Consider the following 19,355-nt stretch of genomic DNA (forward strand, 5'->3'; position numbering starts at 1 on the left):
AGCAACAGGTAAATAGTATGAATATTCACTCTACTTGGATGCACCAAGTCCTTAGTAAACCAATCCTGGTATTTTTTTAAGGGGCTGAATCTCCAGGAACACTTAACAGCCAAAGTTGGAATCTAATTTCTGAAAGTGTGAGGGGAAAACTGTTCTTTGCTACCATGTCCAAGGAGCGTGGAACACTCAGCAGAATTGAAAGAAGTAGGTTACTGGTTGCAAGTAGATATGAACAACTTTGCTGGAGGCAGGATCCAACCACAGGGCTTTTTTTTCCTAACAGGCAGACTTGGTAGTGAAACAATGGTTAAAAAGTACAAGTCATTGCCAAACAGATCCTTGACCTGTTAAAAAAATAAACATGAAGACTGATTAAACCTCCTATCTTCCCACAGATCTGAGACAGCAAGAATTAGTCCAACACTGCCAATTATCTTATATAATATTTATTTTTCCATAGAGGAAAATGTGAGGTCATTGCAAATAATTAAAATACATTTTAAGCTGATTAAAATATGTATTTTGTGCAACACCCACGCGAGGAGAAACTTTGCTTCAGTAGAAAAAAAGGCAATTCAGCTGTAGGCTGTTTTTATGTGTGTAGTCTGAGTTGACAGTACTCTTTGATCCATGTCCTTCAGGCAAATTTGACATCTATTTCACCTGAGGCAGGCGCAGATCTTTTGAAGGGGCCCTCGATATGATGAATGACTGACAGCCAGAAGTCGTGTCACTGTCCTCCTCTGCCTCTTCAGATCCCATTTGCAGGCCAGGTGAATCTCATGACATGTCTCCTAAATCAAGAAGTGAGAAGAAATGCCTGAAATAGTTCCCATCGTGCTGACACCATAAAATCTAGATGATGAGTGATTTTGAGAATCTCAGGAGAAACTCAGCTTAACCTTACATTCATTTTAGAATAGGGTAGCAATTGTGAAGAAAATTCAATCTTGCAAATAGCGTATTTAGAAACTGTGCAGAAAAAAAATCACAATGCCTTTAAATAAATTTTTTGTCCCTTCATAGTTCTCTCATATCTGCTTGCGTACATTTGCTGTATTTCCCTTCAATAACTTTCTTTAATGTCACAGCAGTTTATTTTAACTATGAAATATTTATTTCTAGGGCATATAATTAAACACTAGTCTTTTTATTACACACCCAGTTTTACTTCAAAAAGGCTGTGTGGCCTGTTGGTGTAAGACGATGGCCATTTTTTAAGTGCCTAAATAATGAAAGTAAATCATGGACATGAAAACAGAGCCACTATCAGAACACCTGGGAGCTAACCATTCCTAATTGTTACCTTAGCAAAGTTCTCACTGTGGATGTCTCTCACTGTGGATGACCTTCTTTATTTAGTTAGTTTTCATTCCATGCATTTTACAGTGGCAAAAAGAATCTACCTTCGAGTAAGAGCTAATCAATTAAGAATAAATAAAGGATAAAATATTTCTGGAGGCAAACAATCCCTGCCCTTTCCCTATACAATTTGATTTGCTATACATCTGAAAACATTTCCACTCAAAAGTCTGCTACATAAATTTGAATCCTTTTTATCTTCCAAAGACCAGCTGTGCAAGGTTTTGTTTTGTGAAAAATCAGCATAAAAATGAGAAACTACTTATCCACCTATAAATATTTTTTCTGCTTTTGATGAACAGTAAATTGTTTCACTGGTTGTCCAAAGGAGGAAGGAATATGGTCAGATATATATTTAAATAGTGTGTCTCTGCATTGCTATTAAATAGAAACAGGGAGTTACATTTTTATTTTTCATCTGGGCAGGACACGGAATGTTGTTCATCTCCAGACTTATTTTACTGATCTTTGTTTTGCCAAAACTGAAAATTCATTAATTTTAACCAGACTGAAATAATGTGGTTGGTTTACAGTGATGATGTTTCACGCAGTGCTTAATAATGAATATCTGACTGCAGATTAAACACACAGCAAGATAGTTGATCCCTTTGTGCTAAAGAAGAATAGCTAGGATATGGAAGTCTCCTCATAAACTTCTATGGGAGGGAGCTCTTTTGGAATATAATTTCTACTAACAAATGCAAAAAAAAGGAATTATTTTCTCCAAGAATAAATCTTATACAGACATATAGAGATAGATATACACATACTCTCATACACACATATGTACAGGCATAAATATACACAAACCTATGTTAAGAAAGTCCAGAGCAAGATTATATAGATGGTTAGAATTCACAGGCATATATTAAATGAGATTTTTTTAAAAAAAATATATAATGTACTTATCATAGGGCATATTAACAGTAGTTTTAGGACTGTGAACATACATCATTGCTATACTGCAACACATTCCCTATCAGAAGAATATCAAAGGCTCTACATAATTAAATGGTTTCTGCAAAAACAAAGGCAATAGAGTGGACAAACTGGCAAATTACTTGATACCAAAAAAAATACCTCGCCTCAACATTCATGCCATATATTTTAAGTGAAATAGGAAGGCTAAAAATGTAGAAGTAAATTGACTTCAGTAGATTTGAAAAAGAAAAGTGATTATCTTATCTGTGGAATGCTAGTGAAAGAAAAATGTTTAATAGAATTCAAGGACTATATTAAAAATCCATTTTTAATGCAACCAAATATGTTAACTGTATTTTTTCTTCTATAATATGATAACTCATTGACTTGCAATAGGGACTCCCACTTCTTCAGCCATAATAGAAAAATCTCTACCTTATCAAATGATAAAATTTGCTCAGTCACTATTCTTTAGACCAAGATATATTTTCTGTTCCAAAAACTTCAGTTTATGGGCTTAATCTTGAAAAGAAAAGATAAACCAAAAGCAAAACAGCAAAACTCATCTGAAGTAAAACCTAAAGGTAGGGTTTTGTTTGATTGATTGTTTTTTTATTTTGTTTGTTTGTTTAGTTTTGTTTCTTTTTAGGTTGGGGGTTTTTGTCTGATTGTTTTGGGGGGAGTAGAGAGGTGTTTAATAACCATAACCTGTGTCTTTTCTCTCTCTGTATCCTGACTAGAGGTTTATCTTTCTTCTCTGGAGCAGCAGACTCATGAACCCAAGTGAAAAGACACCACGTAATGTCTGAAACAGTGTCAGAAGGTAAATATAATAAACAAAAACCTTAATCAAACCCCCATCTCTCTCTCTGGATAGTGCTGTGGATTAAAGTTGGCTGTATGGCAAAATCCCCTATAGCTATTCTCCCACTTCCTCTCCCCAACAGGGAAAGCAAATATGATGGTAAAGCTCATTGATGAAGGTGTAGACAGGGAGACTACTTACTAATCACTGTCATGGGCAAAGAAACCCCATGACTTGAGGAAAATTAATGTAATCTATTGCCAATTAAAACAGAATTGGATGGTGATAAACAAAGATAAAAATTAAAACGTCTTGCTCCCACACCAACCCTTTTTCCCAGGCTCAGCTTCACACTTTCATTCCCTCCACCCCAAGTGGCTCAGGGGGATGAGGAAAGGGGGCTGTGGTCAGTCCCTAACAGCTCCTCTCCACCACTCCTCACACTTTTTCCCTCCTCCAGCACGGATCCTTCCACAGCCTGGAGTCCTTTAGCATAAAACTGCTCCTGCATGGAATCCTTTCCACAGGCTACAGTTCTTTCAGGATATACCCACCTGCTCAAGTGTGGGCTATGTGGAAATCTCTGCTGGATGCCAGGAGCAGCTCCTCCCCCTCCTTCTTCCCTGCCCCTGGTGCCTGCAGGGCTGCTTTTTGCTCTTTTTCATCCCTTTTCCTCAGTCTGTCTGGTATTTTTTTGCCATTTTTTAAATATGAGTTCCCCGAGGCGTCACCTGAGGGGCTGGCAATATATTACTGTCCTATTCATGAAAAGATACCTTAGGAATTTATTTGTATTTGTTAATTATCTACACTTTGATGTCAGAATGGGCTCCATTTAACTCAGGTTGTGGCTCTGATGGTCATGTCTAATAAATTGGTGTACAGTAAATTTTGTCTTCTTTTTCCCACTGGCATGATTTCAGAATATTCATTTCAAATTTGAAATGGATTCATCCCAGCTGCCATGATACCATTTATGCCTTAAAGAACAGCCAGAATTTCCAAATTGCTTGGAACTTGTTCAGGTGGTTGGCAAACAGATTTCGCTGCAGGTAGCAAAATCATTCTGCTGAATACAAAGGCCAGGCCTCTACATTTATTGGTTTTATACTTCATAATAAAATTATAATTCACAGAGATGCTGAGCAAGAGAAGTAAATAAATGTTGCCATGGCTGTGCAGGCTTCTCTCTATGGATTGCATCCAAGGACCCTTGGATCCCACTCAAGGCCTTATCTCTGATGTTTATGCATAGCCATTTTTAAGGCACTCAACACTCTAGTAGCATAGTCCTTTGAGACATAACAGAACAAGCCTTACAACATGCTTGAAAATAAAAAAAGGGTCATTACACCATTTTACAAGTAGAAATATGGAGTCCAAGTACTCAAAGAGTACTCAAAAGTACAGGGACTGCTTTGCTTACTCACTTGAGAAATATAATTTTATGATTGATCTAAAGGAGAAAAGTAATTAACTGGTGGGGGCAGGGGGGTAATTGGGGGAGGGTTGGAAGTTAGCTTTCAGTTTGTTAGTGGAGTCTGTTTGTCTTGGAGCATGGACAGAACACTGTCAGGGTACAGGCTCATATATACACACACACAAGGCATTGAAGCACCTGGAGCAACAAATATCACAGTTCCCTTTCTGTAACTCAAGAGCTACCCATTTGGAGTCCACAGAGCAGCACTGTGGCTTTTCATTATTCAATTCTTATATTAGTTATATCAACAAATTCCAGTTACTTTAAAACCCAGAGGTGAAGTACCCTGGGCATGAATTTAATCCTACTGTCAAAATCTGGATATCTCCATAAAAGTGTCTTAACTGTACAACTACTGGTTGTTCTGGAGACTGTTTTTTATTTATTGTTTTTGAAAGAGTGAGAAAGTGATACATAGTGGCCAGGATATCTGTGTGGTTGCAAATCTCTTGTAAGAAACATCTATGCTAATATGAATGATTCTACGCTTATGTGCTGTTCTTTTTAATTTTTTTTCCAGCTTTCAATTCTGCCTAGTTTAAGTTTCATAGGATCATTTCATTTAGTGCTTATTTTTTCCTAATCTTTCCAGATCTTAAGAAAGCTATAGTATAATTGAGAAGTTGAGTTTGAAAGAACAGTGTGTGACCCTCGTTTTTAATTACGGAAATTGAAGGACTTTTCCAAGGTCATGCAAAACAAGGAAATCTTTAATCAGTTCATCAGATTTACTCTTTTACAGTCTTCCCACAAGTCTGCCATATGTTATATTCAGCCTTAATCAGAGAATTCAAAGCAGTATCTTATTCTTTTTTATACAGATGACCAAAGGCTCCTGCTTGATTTCAACAAACAAGACTAAAAAAAGAAACATTTTTGTACGTGTATTTGTTTTCAATACAGAAGTAGAACAAAAATCCAAACCTGAGATTCTTATGACAAATTGAAGAGCCTTTCAAAAACTTTCCTGGGTCAACAAACTTAAGATATTCCATATTTGTTTTGAGTATGTAGCTGAAGACTTGAAAGCCCCTCTGCACATTACTATCCTGTCATCCCTTATACATTTGTCTCTCACCATATACTTATCTATTTGTGTTTTTATCTTGTCTCTTTTTCTAGGTTAAACAGAGCAGAAGTGAAAGAGTAGTCTGAGAGTTCATCAGATGCTAAGTTTGTGAACAGTTCAGGAGGTGACTGAAGATGTAGTATACTCAGGTGCAAAAAAAGTGAAGAAAAAAAACAACACACGATGAAGCTTTAAAAAAAAAAAACCTAGACAACATAGTAAGTCAAGCAAATGAAAATAATCTTGTCTCTATGAACTTACAGTCAATACAACACCTGTTATTTGCCTGTAAAGCAAATATTTCCACTTTCAATTGTCATTCCTCTCTTGCAATAGACAATAGCAGAAACAAAGAACAAGCCTTCATACCTTATCTATGAAGACTTTACTGGATAACAGCTGCCATCATGGCAGCTTAGTGCCTTCCAAACTGACTCTTGAGTTTCTTGTCTTTTTATCCCTGAATAAAATAGTCCAATTATTTTTAATTTTTTTTGTGGAAGATCTTTTTTTTTACTAAAAGTTTCTAGCTTAAAAATATGCAAAGACTGCAAGTGCATTGTTTAAATGTAATTACTTTTACTTTTTTTTTAAACCTGGAACTGATCTTAAAGCAGAATTTCAGTTCAGTGAAGAAAAAGTATTGAAAAGAAAAGGAAATATTCTAAAACAAGACAAAACATTTCAAACCACACACTACCTTAAGGGTGTGGAAATTGTAAGCAGTTAAATAACAAAGTCAACAAGATCCCCAAGATCAGGAGTCAGACAAGCCAGGAGGTGTGCAATGCTGAGAGAGCAAGGTATTAGGGAGTTTTGTATCATGCATTTTAAAAATCCCCCATATGCATATTAGGAATAACTCTGGAAGAGGTGGTATTTTAGGCCAAAAAGCTTTTTTTTTATTTTTATGTGTACAACAAATACTCTAGCCTTTAAGAAAAAAAAATACCTTGGAGAAGAAATATGTTGGCTTGCATGGGCTTCAGTACTGATTATTTTAATGCCCTTTTGTTAACCTAATTATATATTGTAGATTCTTCTAGAACTATTCACAAGTAACCACAGATGTCAGAGTGAATGTGGGAAAGCCAGGTCAGCCTCTTAGGCCCTGACTGACCCACAAAAGGGACCATTTACTTATGCAAATGAAATTAAAATGAAAGCAGACACATGAATTTGTGTTATCTTGAAAAAATATGATGCTATATTTTCTAGTGATGACTGTGAGCCAGAATAAACAAACTCATGACTTCAAGAAATACCAGTTGGCCACTACAGCATCCTTGTTTGCTAAGTATTAGAACTAACAATTTAATATAGGTTATGTCAGTGTTTAGCTACAGGGACACAGGAAAGGATTTTGCTTGCTCAGTACTGGGCCTTTGGAAAGGTACTAAGTAAATAAAATGAAAGTAGAAAAATATTGTCTTTTGTTCTTAAGGAAATGGATTATTTTTTTTTTCTTAAGAAGCCCATGAGAGGAAGCTAAGAGTGGGTATTTAATCTTCAAACACAACATGGCCTTGAAACCACGTTATGGTATATGTAAATATACTGTGCTGAGGTGAGTTTCTGTGTACCTTAACACTTTGCCATACACTTCAATTCACAGATGACAAAGCCTGAGGCCCCTCACTTGGCAAAAAACTCACAGTGAAGCAGCATTTGTTGAGAGAACCTGGCTTAATAGCCACAAAAGATTAAATTGAAACCTGTGTATAACTAAGAGCAGCAAGAATCCCAGATGAACTCATTTCCCACTAAGGAGATGTTTACACAGCCTGCCTAAAGAGCAGGGAGAGGTAGAAAAGCACACTGAAGTTCTCCAGTGTAAGCAAAAGGGATGTGCTACTCGATGATACTGTCAGATCATAAAAGGCTGGTACATGGATCAATGTAAACTGGAACAGAGAGCACACCTGACATTCATTCCGGGTGTCACTTCTCTGTGGAGGTCCCACAGGAGGACAAAGTCTTGCTACACTACAGCTGATAGTTTCATACTGAGAGTTGTAAAACTGATATAATTGCAACGTGAACTGAAATATCGTAATCAGTTCAGAGCCAGTCTCAGGCTCATATAAGAAATCTCAGATAACTTTGAAATTAGGTTTTGGTAGTGATATTAAAAAAAAAAAAAAAAAAGCCCAAGTCAAATTATTTTATGGCATCTATGGAGGTTTACAGGGTCCACAAGAGGAATTAATAAAAATGACCTATGGTGTTAAAGAAAATCAGTTTCAAAGTATTTCTAAAAATTATATTAAAAAAAATACTTGGCAGTTTTACAGCAAAAATGATACAATTAATCTCAGCTAACTTAAGGGTTGTATAAAACAGATTATGGACACTAAGTTAGTCATTTTGTATTTTCTTTGTGGCCAAATGGCAAGAAATAGCCCCTTTCAAGATGTAATTAATTTAGCTTCTTTTAGATATCTACTTCAGGATGCAAATAATTACCTTGAATGGTACTGATTAGAACTCCGCTGATTACAACAGACACTTGGAATGATTAGCTTAGAGACGGATTCCGCCAGAGATTAAGACGTGTAAAAAATCTTAGGAGAAGGCAAAAGAAGGATTTTGAATCTAAATCAGAACAAATCAAACTAAAATTTGGGTACACGGAATGAAAACTCCTGACTCTTACCCTGTGACCACGTGTCCATGTGCTGTCCCAGAAGGCTGCTGGGGCAGGAGGTGGGTGAATGTGACAATTGGTAACTGCCCTTGAACAGCTTTTTGGACTGTTTGGTTGAAAGAGAACAGGTGCTGTCATTGCTTTCTTTTCAGGACACATTTATAGATCCCAGCTAAATACCATTTCCCACTCATGTGATGCTACTTGCCAGAGCTCAGAAATTAGCTTCGGAATACCTACAGATTAGACATATCTAAATTCTTTTTCAGACTTGTCCCAACACTCCAGGTTTAGTTATGTCATCCAGATATAGGTCAACACAAGGATGTAAAATCTTTAAAGGTGGATATTTCCTCGATAGACGAGTCTGCAGATTCAAAATTTAAGACGTGAAGGTCAGGTTCTACTGAAAATCAAAATGCTTTCACCTTGACCAATTTGCTCACAGTCTACAACATGCAGGTGTGACCACTTTGTATTTACTAAAAGCTTTTTTCCTTCTAATTTATTATCCAAAACTGGTTAGGTATAATAATTATAAGCAAAAATCTGAAGAGATCATTTGAAAATATATTTTATATTAGATGGCATATGCAAAATTAATCTCCTAGCATTAATATAATCAAATTTGGATTAGCACACTATTTCCAGGCAATTGACACCTAATAAATACCTACTTTTCTAAGGCATTTCACTTACTGTATAAATGGTTCTAATTTTAGTGGTCATTTCTTAATCATTTAAGCAGGTATTTTTAGTTATTAACAATTTACTTTCCTATCACTAAGCTGTAAAAAAAAAATAAGTTATGATACTAAATGATGTAAAATTATTCCATCATTGATATGAACTTACAGCATATTTCATTGTTTGATACATTTTCTAGCATTAGGGGCATTATTTTTAGATGACTGGTTGCTGGGTAATCATCATTCCTCTGATATTTTTCAAGCAAGGAGAGAAGTTTCTAAAGCAGTTTCAGATGGAAGAAACCAGGTTTGTTGGTAGAGGCAATATCTTTTATTAGACCAGCTGATATAGTGAGGAACAATCAGGCAAACTTTCTAGCACACAGTCATGTAATCAATTCTTTCTGGAAAAAAGGGTAGAATTTGAAATCTTATTTTAGCAGCTCATGTGTGGATTAGCAGGAATGTAATTTTGAAACAGAACAATTTTAAAAGATATATCCTCAATTTGCAGATTTATGTATCTATGAATAATAAAGATTATTTTTTCTTAGAATAAGGCATTACTTTCTGTTACTGTACTTCTAGTAACAGCATGAAAGTATCCAGATTTTAGTCCTCAAAAAAACACTTTTTCTAGATATTTTCAGTATCTTATATATAACTCTGTCATGTGCATGCAGGAACAAATTTCAGGATCATCAAAAACAGAGGGGGAAAAAAAGCATATACTATTTATCTATTTACACATACTCTTTTTCTATAGATTCATATATACATAAGTATGGATGTTTAACACAATAATGCTTCACCCTGCAGCATTAAACCTTTCACACTGTACAGAACCACAAATATTTCTAAAAAAAATGGGAAAAAACAACAATGTACAAGTAATATGGGAGATTGCAAGAATTCAAGGGTAAAACATAACGTGACAATGGAGGCAAAAATGAAAGAAACTCAGAATTATGGTCGGCCTAAATATGCTGACATTATCTTCAATGTATGAAAACTAGAGCTAAATATACTAACTTTGTCCTAAATCCTAGCTTAACTGTACTTTATATTGTGGTATCATGGAAGAGACACATGATTACAGTACCAGCTTGAGTTTCCCAGATCAAACTATTTTAATATTTCTTTCTTGTGACTTTTCTGTCTAAACAGAACCACCACCACAGCTTTCTCTGTTCTGTCTGTAAATGTTACCTACAACAATTTAAATGAGAACAACTCCCAAAAGCAGGACTAAATCCCAGATAGCTTTATCTCCAATATGGTGCTCTAATCCAACAGAAAGACGAGGATCATCATCTTAAGAATGGTCTGTACTAAGATGGTGTCATTCAGGTTACAGCATAAGCAGTGGATTATTTATACTATTCTCCATAAAAGAACAATGTTGTAGCACATAAAATTATCACAACTAAAAAAAGCAGATCTTCAAAAAACTTGCAATAAACCTTGTACATCCTTGTGATCATTTAAAGTTTACAGAGGGTGAAGAAAGTTACTCCTTTTCTGTTAATAAGTTTGAATGCTGTATTCCTTCCCCCACCACAAGGAAAAAAAATCTCCAAAGAAGAGCAATGAGACAGGTGAAGGGACTGGAGAAGTCCTATGAGGGATGGCCAAGGGAGTTGGGGTTGTTTAGCCTGAAGAAAAGGAGGCTCAGAGGAATCTTATTGCTCTCTATAACTGCCTAAAAGGAAGTTGTGGCCACATGGGGATTGGTCTCTTCTCCCAGGTAACAACTAAGTTGTGCCAGGGCCAGTTTACACTAAATATTAGTAAAAATTTCTTCACTGAAGTGTTATCAAGCACTGGAACAGGCTGCCCAGGCAAGTGATGGCATCACCACCCCAGAGGTTTTTGAAATATGCGTAGGTGTGACCCTCAGGGACCTGGTTTAGTGGTGGGCTTGGAAATGCTGACTTACTTGTCGGAGCAAATGATTTTAGAGGTCTTTTCCAACCTAAATGATTCTAGGAGTCTAGGATTCCATGAAATAAACCAAGGGCTCCTAAACATACCTTAGTGAGTCCCTGAAATTCCCTTTTCTGAAAGGTGGAATGATACCTGGGGAAACAAGCACTGTTTCAGTTTCCTAAGGATTTGCTGTGGTCTGCTGTTAAACACAGGACCCCAAGCCAGATGCATCTTTTGATATCCAGACAGACAGTCTCATCTTCTTACATTTTGATCTTACAGGCTTGAAGTGCTTTAATTTAGTGCTTCAAATGCCCTGTAGAGGTCAACACATACACACTTCTATATATGTGTGTGTATATAGATATATATATACACTGAAGGTATTAAAATTTGAATATATTCCATATATGGGAATGCTAATCAAAAAAATAGAAGCTCACTGGCTTAGTACATTTCCCTTTACATTCAAAAACAGGAAAAATAATGGGAAAATTAAATAAATCTACCAGTTATCAACACCCTCTGCAGTATGTGGTAAACTGCAAAAAATAACACTCAGCTGTAACAACAGCTGAAAGCTTAGTAAGCCAAACAGACTTTGACAGTAAAATTCCTTGCCTTCAATCCTGCATGAAGAAAGTGTGTGTCCCTTCATGTTCTAATAATACTGGAGTAATTTTAGTTGATCCATTTGTAAAAAAGGTCTCTGTAGTAAAATGTGATGAACTTCTTTTGAGAATTCCAACAGCAACGTAATCATCAAGGAAAACAAACTGATCTATGCTTATTTAGAAAAATATAACAGTATATTGATGCACCTAGAGAGCAGTTTAGCACTACTAATAATGAAAAGCCAAAATTCGAGCACCAGACAGAAAATTAAAGATATGGGAAATTAAATTTACAAACGTAACATAAATGGAGGAAAGTTAGCATACAATTAGAGTTTCTAATTTCTTTAAATGTCTCTCAGGTTGCATACAAGGCAGTTAGATTTCATTGGGCTTCAATTTGCTGTTAGGAACAGTTCAAAGTGTAAGACTTTGGGAAGAGTAAAGGGAATTATGTTTTTTTTTATTAATATGCTGAAAGTTACTGTAATGTGAACACAGATTTCAATCTACAAAGAAAATTATGCTAACCTTTCTTTAAAGAAATATTAATCATAGATCAGAGTTCCCTTGAAGTATAGTTCTGCAAAGCAATATAGCTATATATTAAAATGCTGGAAAGAATTTCTGAAAACAAAAGAAAACAAACTCCAAAACAATAACAAACAAGGAAAAAAATATCAAACCAATAGCATATTTTTACCATTAAATAAAGTGAAGAACCAGAAAATGCACTAGTTTTTTTCTCCTATTAGTTCATGGTCGACTTCCATAGTCAGGCAGCTATGAGCATTCTCAGACACCTAAATTCTAATCAGTAGTTGTAACTACTAAATTACAAACTACACAAAATCTGATTGCCTTTCACCCATAAAAGTTAGTTCATATTAAAAACATGCATCAATTGCATAGTACCCACGAAGAAATGAAGTAAACACTCAAAAGTTTGGCTTTTTCTATCCTTAAGGCTCACTGCAGAATTTAGAATCTATGAAATTGTCCTTGCTTTCAAGAAAAGAATGAAAGCATGAAGAAAGAGCTTAAGCATTTCATCCACACCGAACTTTTAAAAGTATTTATTTTTATTCATATTAGCATTACTAAGTGGGGAAGAACATCACTCACACTGATGTAAGTCAATATTAGTGATCAAGAACTAAGATCTTTCTTTCTAGAAAAAAATAACATGCTATTGAATTCTTCTACTTTTTTTTTTCTTCTGCGAAGAAGAAACAAATCCTAAACCATCTATCTAAAAAATAAATTTCATAGCTTACTTGAGACATTGTGGCTTCCCTACAAATCCTCAATTAATGTATTAGAGAGCTGATCTGAGAAATAGAAGGATTGTAGCCCAGTGAATATGGTTTTGCAATCAGTAGTGAAAAAACCATACATTTATATCCAACTGGGGCAAGTGTCGAGCAAAACGATGAGCTGGGGCTGGGGGAGGCTGCTGGGATACTTTGTCTAATAGGTAACTGATTTTTTTCCTTTGTGGAGTCAAAATGGTTACCACTCCTGAGTTCCAGTTGGTCTGTTTGACTGAGGTTCAAAATAAGCACACAAACTCATAGTAAAAAAAGTCATAATAACATAATTTAAAAGTACTCAGTCCAGCATTTGAAAATACTGTTCAATTTCTGTTCTAACTTCTATTGAAGAATCTCAAATTATATAAAAAACATAAATTAATTAAGTGACTGGTGATAAGGTATAGATCATAAGCAGTAATTATTTTTGTAAGTACAAGAAGATGATTTTTAATATTTTTTTTTTTCAGTCTGAGACATCTTTCCTTTCCAAAGCTCTGTGGACTCAATCTTGAGAAGATCCACTAATTAGAGTATTGCTGTTTTATTATTCTTGGATAATAGGAAAATATGACAAAATCCTTTGTCTTTTAAAAACAGAAGAATGTAGTCAGAGGAAGAAGTAAGGTTGCCAAATAGAGTATCGAACAAGATAAAATTAATTCAGCTTATCAAACTTATATAGGAATAACACATCCATTTACCTTGCAATTTTCTCATCTGAAACATAAAAAGGATAATTGGCTGAGAAAGCACTGTGTTGTATTATCTATGTCATTGCATCTTGGAATGCAATAATTCAGTATTACAGCTTTGACCAATGTTATAAGAAGACTTCCATTACACCATTTTTAAAAATGTAATCTTAAAGGAGGTATGTGAAAGGAAAAGATAGGGAGGTGGTTTTTAATTTATTTCATCTCTTCCATAATACATTTTACTGTATACCTTTCTGGAAAGGAGGGATTTGGCACATGATACAAGAGCTCAGTAGGAAATCCTGGATTTTGAACTCATTAAAAAGAAAAAAAAAGAGACATTGTGTATTTTAGGTATCTTAAGCAGTCAGCAACTTCTCTTTCAGCCCTCAAATTATACACTTTCCTAAATATATACAAATTGAACATTCATAAATTATAAACAAATACATCATACTCTTATAGATAATTTAGTGCACAGAATTACTGTAAATCAGTAAAAAAATGACATTTCAGATCATTCCATCCCTGAATTCTTATAAATTAGGCTAAGGAACACTTAGTACTCTAAGGAGGTCAGTATGATAGACACTGTCAACGAATGCCTGTCAGGTTCAACTCCAGGCAAAATAAAGTTAAAACTGCCATTTCTTTCTAAAATCAAGCTTGAGTAGACAGAGAAACCTCATGGCTACTGCCTGTATGTTTGAGTTCCAGTATTCATCTTGTTTCTAAGATGAGCACCCTTACTGAAGGCTATGGGCTGATTACCAAGAGAGAAGAAATAAGTTGATTCGCTCCAAGTTGTTCTACTGTGCAGAAATTAATTCAAGCTTCAGTGGGTGAAAGTGAGAGTATAAACAAAACTGGTCATGGAGTTTCTTTAACAGGGTGGGAGGAAAAATTGTCTATAGGTCCCTAAAAGAATGAAGATTTTATATTTTACCCACTGGGTGTTTACAGCAGAAATAATGCAATGATAAGGTTTTTACCTAGATTTCCATTATATTAAAATGCAAACATAATGTAAGAAATAGAATTGCTGTGAACTTTTTCCACAGAAATTGGAAAGGAGTTAAAGCCAGTCCTTGGATCTATCATTTACTGTCTCCTTTATCTGTAAATGCATATAGTCAATGTTTCAGTTCTAAACTAGTCCTGAACAGTCAACAAATGGTAATAAGTGCTGTAACGTAATAAAATTTACTTAGAAGGCTGGAGAAATGTGACAATTTAGCTATGTAATGCAACTTCAACTGTTAAAGTTCTACCATTTACAGCTCTGTAGCTTTTGGTAGAAATATTTTTCTTTTTCCATACATCTTTTTCTTTACTGCATTTACTGTATGCTATTTTCAAGGTGCCTTTTCTCACAGAGCAGCAGTAATCATTTCCTAGAACAGGATTTATTGCATCATACCATCAACAAGAAATTGAGGTAATCTCTGCTGTATACTAGAGGATAAAATCCCAGTGTCTGGGTACATCCAGCACAAACACTGGGATAAACGTCCTGGACGGACCATGCCTTGTATGTCTTTCTAACTGTATGAAAACCTGGAAATGAACCAAAACCTTCAGTATCTTTCTAACAGAAACCACATGTCCTGGTTCTGACCTGGACAGAATTAATTTTTTTGTAGTAGCCATGAGGGAGTGGAGCCTGGAGCCATGTGGGCATGGCTAGGAGGTTATTCTATACCACCTCACATAATTTCCATCTTATACCTTTTTTAATTAATGTCGTTGCTATTACTGGTTTTTTTCTTATCTCATGTCTTGTTTCCAGTAAATTGTCCTTATCTCAATCTGTGATCTTTGCCTTTTGTGCTTCAAATTGATGAGGGAGGGGAAGGGAGTGGTGGTGTGGTTTTAGCAGGACTACCAAACTGGAGAATACCACTCCTAAAGCACGACACCACAGTACTGAGTGGTTGACTGTCTAATTGTCATATGGAGTTAGTATGTCCATAGGATCATAGAATCATTTAGCTTAGAAAAGATTTTTAACACTGAGTCCAACCATAAACCTGACACTGCCAAATCCACCACTAAATTGTGTCCCTAAGTGCCACCTCTACATGTAATAGACCAAAACATATAGACCCAGATCGGGGAATTTACCACAATGCTCCTGAGTCCTGCATTTAGACAGGTACCAAGTAAACTCCAAGTGAACTCTGCTGATGGTTCCATTCCAGTTAGTAATACTATAATCTTATTGTTATAGCTTACTTTCAAACGTATTGCATTTCTTCTAACACCGTGAGTAGTGCCAAACTCAATTCAACAGATTATATGAACCTCAAAATAAGGATGTGGAATGTCTCTTCAATGAGGTAAAATTATTTGAATATCTCTGCAAAGGAAGGAGCATTTCAGCAGCATTTCTCACATTCTCAGCAGTAGTTTTCTCCTTTATTGCCAGTTTATGTCAAAGACATATGGTTTAGAAGATGAGTCTCCCTTAGGAATACTTTTGCTTTCAATAAGAATTAGCACACCATTTCTTCTCCAAACTCTTTCAAGGCTTTGATGTCTTAGCTGAGACACAGCATTCTTTCATCTTGACATTCAGTAAAGGAAAACATGTTTTTTATTTATTTATTTAATTATTTAAATATATTTAGAAATAGATTAATGTAATTAGTTGTCATTTCTGGTTTGACATTCATATTTCAACGGTCATATTCTCTCCATTGTAGTGGCATGTATATTTTTTAAATTAAAAATAAAAGCAAACAAAAAAAGCCTCCTCTCTTTTGAGATTATCAATTGCAGCTATATTCTGCATTTTAAAACTCATAAAAGATGCAAAAGTAAACTTGGTTCCTCCAGAAGTTCAGTCAGCATAAAGGGCTGAAAAGGTTTTCATCATTTGAATTTCAGGCATGCAGCCCTAATACAATTGAAATGAGGAGGTTTATAACCCAGCCTAGCTAATGGATATAGATCTGTCTTGGAACTTAAACATCACTTTGTGTAATTTTTCAACTTTCTCATCATCATCAGCCTCTATTCCTAACATGGACTCTATGCAACAAGGTGGGAAGTACAGCTCTATGAAACGTCTGCTTCCACTATCTTGACCAACTCCATATCCCTGGAGAATCCCCAGAGTAGTGATAACTCTACTGCAAATGTCCAGAACACACAATTAGTGTATGCACTTAGTGTATGCACCTGCTTCTTTAATATATTTTTTTCTTTCTTCACAGTTAGCAGGCTATCTACCTAAATATGAAACAGGAGGCCTTCCTCAGTTGATATCAATTTTAATATAATCTAAAATTGCATAGTAAATGTTGTCTTAACACTATAATTAATCAAAACATAATAATTTGCTTATGACGGGGAAATCATTATATTGAAACACTTGTTCAGTGATTCAGTTTTAAGCAACTCTGAAAATTATCATTAAAAATGTTCATCATTAAGTGTAGAAATTAATTTTGGTAGTATATCTAGGTGGCCTGGTTTTAAGAAAAGAAAACATGATACTGAGTATTTTATTCAAATTAGTTGTTTTGATATCTCAGTATGGACATATAATGATTGTCTTCCAATTTAAATACATTTTTTAATTATAATGTTACATTTGGTACTAAAAGTATTGTCTAATCTTGTTCATAGTACACAAAAATGAAATCCTCTTTTAATATTTCAGTTGCTTACAATTTAAAGAGGTACAGTGCCTAAAAAGTAAAGATTTCAAATATTTTATGCATGTTCCCAAGGATTCCTTATAAAAGAAGCTAAAATGTTGAGCTAAAATTATTCATGCCAAGTTTGAAAAGTAATTTAACAAACACATTTGAAGTTTCATCTTGTAGCTAGTTCACATCATTTTCTCCTAATATAGATTCATTCCTCCTTTTAATATAAATTCAATATTCTTATGAGCATAGTTCTATTAAGGACTCCTTTCACTGTGGTTTAATTTTCAGTAGCTCAAGAAATATTCACCAGTATTGTCACTGCAAACCACCAAATCCAGTTGTAAATGAATGAATCAATACCATTCATAGAGAACCCCAGTGTCCTACCTTACATAGAGGTTTATCAATTTATTCCGTATTCTATCATCTCCCATTTCCAAGTATAGCATTCCATCCATGTTTAATCAAAAAATTAAATTACCATTTTAATAGATTGAGATATTATATCTGAGAGTGTGAAAAAATAAAAGCAATGAAGACCTCTTTTAGATCCATTTTAGATCTAGGCAACTAATTTTAGATCATTAAAAAGTGAACGAATCAATTACAACCAGCAGAATCAGTATGTAGCAGTTTATGAAAATGCAATGAAACGTTCAGGATAAATAGGAAGCTGAGAAAATAATTGATCGTATACCATAGTTAGTTGGAACCTTGCAGATCTACTTTCATCAGTCAAATACTTTGTAAAAATTAGATTATTATTTCCGATTTTCATTATAGTTCATCCATTACAAAAGAAAAAAAATCTCAAATTAAGGTCAGAATACTGTTACCTCATGAACTGTAATAACTTTCCTTTTATACTCATCACTGGCAACCATAGAAAATAGACACAATCATTTGAAAGACACCTTATGATAAAAAAATGCCCTAAAACAATGTAATCTAGAGATGGATTTGATCAGAAAATCAGAAATGGTGTCTCAAGACATCTTACCTGTCTCCATCATAACTACATATCTGTTGCATGTCCAAATGAAGAAACAGAAATGATTATATACAAGATATGGACAGGTCTGAAAAATAGGAGAAAATACAAAACTCAGAATTTGTGACACAACCACTAGCATGTGTTTAAGCATTTTCTGGTCTAGCTGTACCTCTTCTCAGTCTTAACATCATTTTTTTTACCAAATACATTTTTTTTACTTTGAATTTTATGTATAAATTACATGGTGGAAACTATTCATGGGACTGAGAGAAGGGTCATACCTTAGCATAGCTTGTCCACGATCTCAGTGAAAACTCAGAGGTCCTCTGAGGTCCTCAGGACCTCTGAGGTCCTGACACAGGAACCAGGATGAAGTCCTCACATTGTTATGCCCTTCTCCCATGACACACCTCTGTCTTCACAGAAAAGGCAAAATACCTTCCTCAATTCCTTCTTCATTTCCAATCTTGCATAAATGATTTCTGACTGTGATGATGAGTGTTTATGTCACGAAGAGAATCTGACCACGTGGATTTTTGATCATTAAGCCACATTTTATCATCTATTTCCGTGCTTCTCCATGTGATTCCATTCACTTTCAGGACACACAGAGAGCCCTAGGTCCTCTTCCCTGTGTATTCCTGATCTGTCAGCACTAGATAACAAATGCATTCATGTGACTGGCACCGATACCCATTGGCATATTTCCAAATAATTTTACGTTCTCAAATTCTCATCACACTGACTGATCTTTGGACATTCAGTTTTTGCATGAGTGGCTATTTTCAGCCCCACATCAAGAAGACTGACAGCCTTACTGCTTGTCATGGTGCAGTACAGTAGCTGACTGCCCTGGGATAAGGTGACCCGAGGCTTCCCAGTTTGACTTAGCTAGTGTCTGGTCCTGTTTGCTTTTTCAGGATTTTCCTACTGCCATGATAGGGTTTACTGGGATACAAAAATGTCCTTGGTTTTACTCTCCCTCAGCCAGTGTGTGTCACGCTGTTTTATTGACTTAAATCTTGTATCTGTACAAGCTTGTCTTCATACATTTGTAGCTCTGATCTCAATAACTAAACTCAGCTGCGAGTCTTTCCTGTAAACTCAGATTAATTTATGTTACTAATTCCAATTTACAACAGTGCAAGAAAACCAGAATCAGACTTTATGGT

General features: G+C 35.2%; 1 long non-coding RNA gene across 1 annotated transcript; it reads right to left on the reverse strand.

Annotated features, from left to right (window-relative positions):
* Positions 1-387: 387 nt before the first annotated feature.
* Positions 388-18,713, reverse strand: LOC135413821 (uncharacterized). The gene is made up of 3 exons (XR_010430405.1): positions 18,465-18,713; positions 18,190-18,268; positions 388-794 (listed from the first exon to the last, which is right to left on the reverse strand). It is a non-coding gene; the product is annotated as an uncharacterized LOC135413821 (long non-coding RNA).
* Positions 18,714-19,355: the final 642 nt, after the last annotated feature.

This window comes from Pseudopipra pipra, chromosome 4, assembly GCF_036250125.1.
Source record: "Pseudopipra pipra isolate bDixPip1 chromosome 4, bDixPip1.hap1, whole genome shotgun sequence".
Taxonomy (NCBI): domain Eukaryota; kingdom Metazoa; phylum Chordata; class Aves; order Passeriformes; family Pipridae; genus Pseudopipra; species Pseudopipra pipra.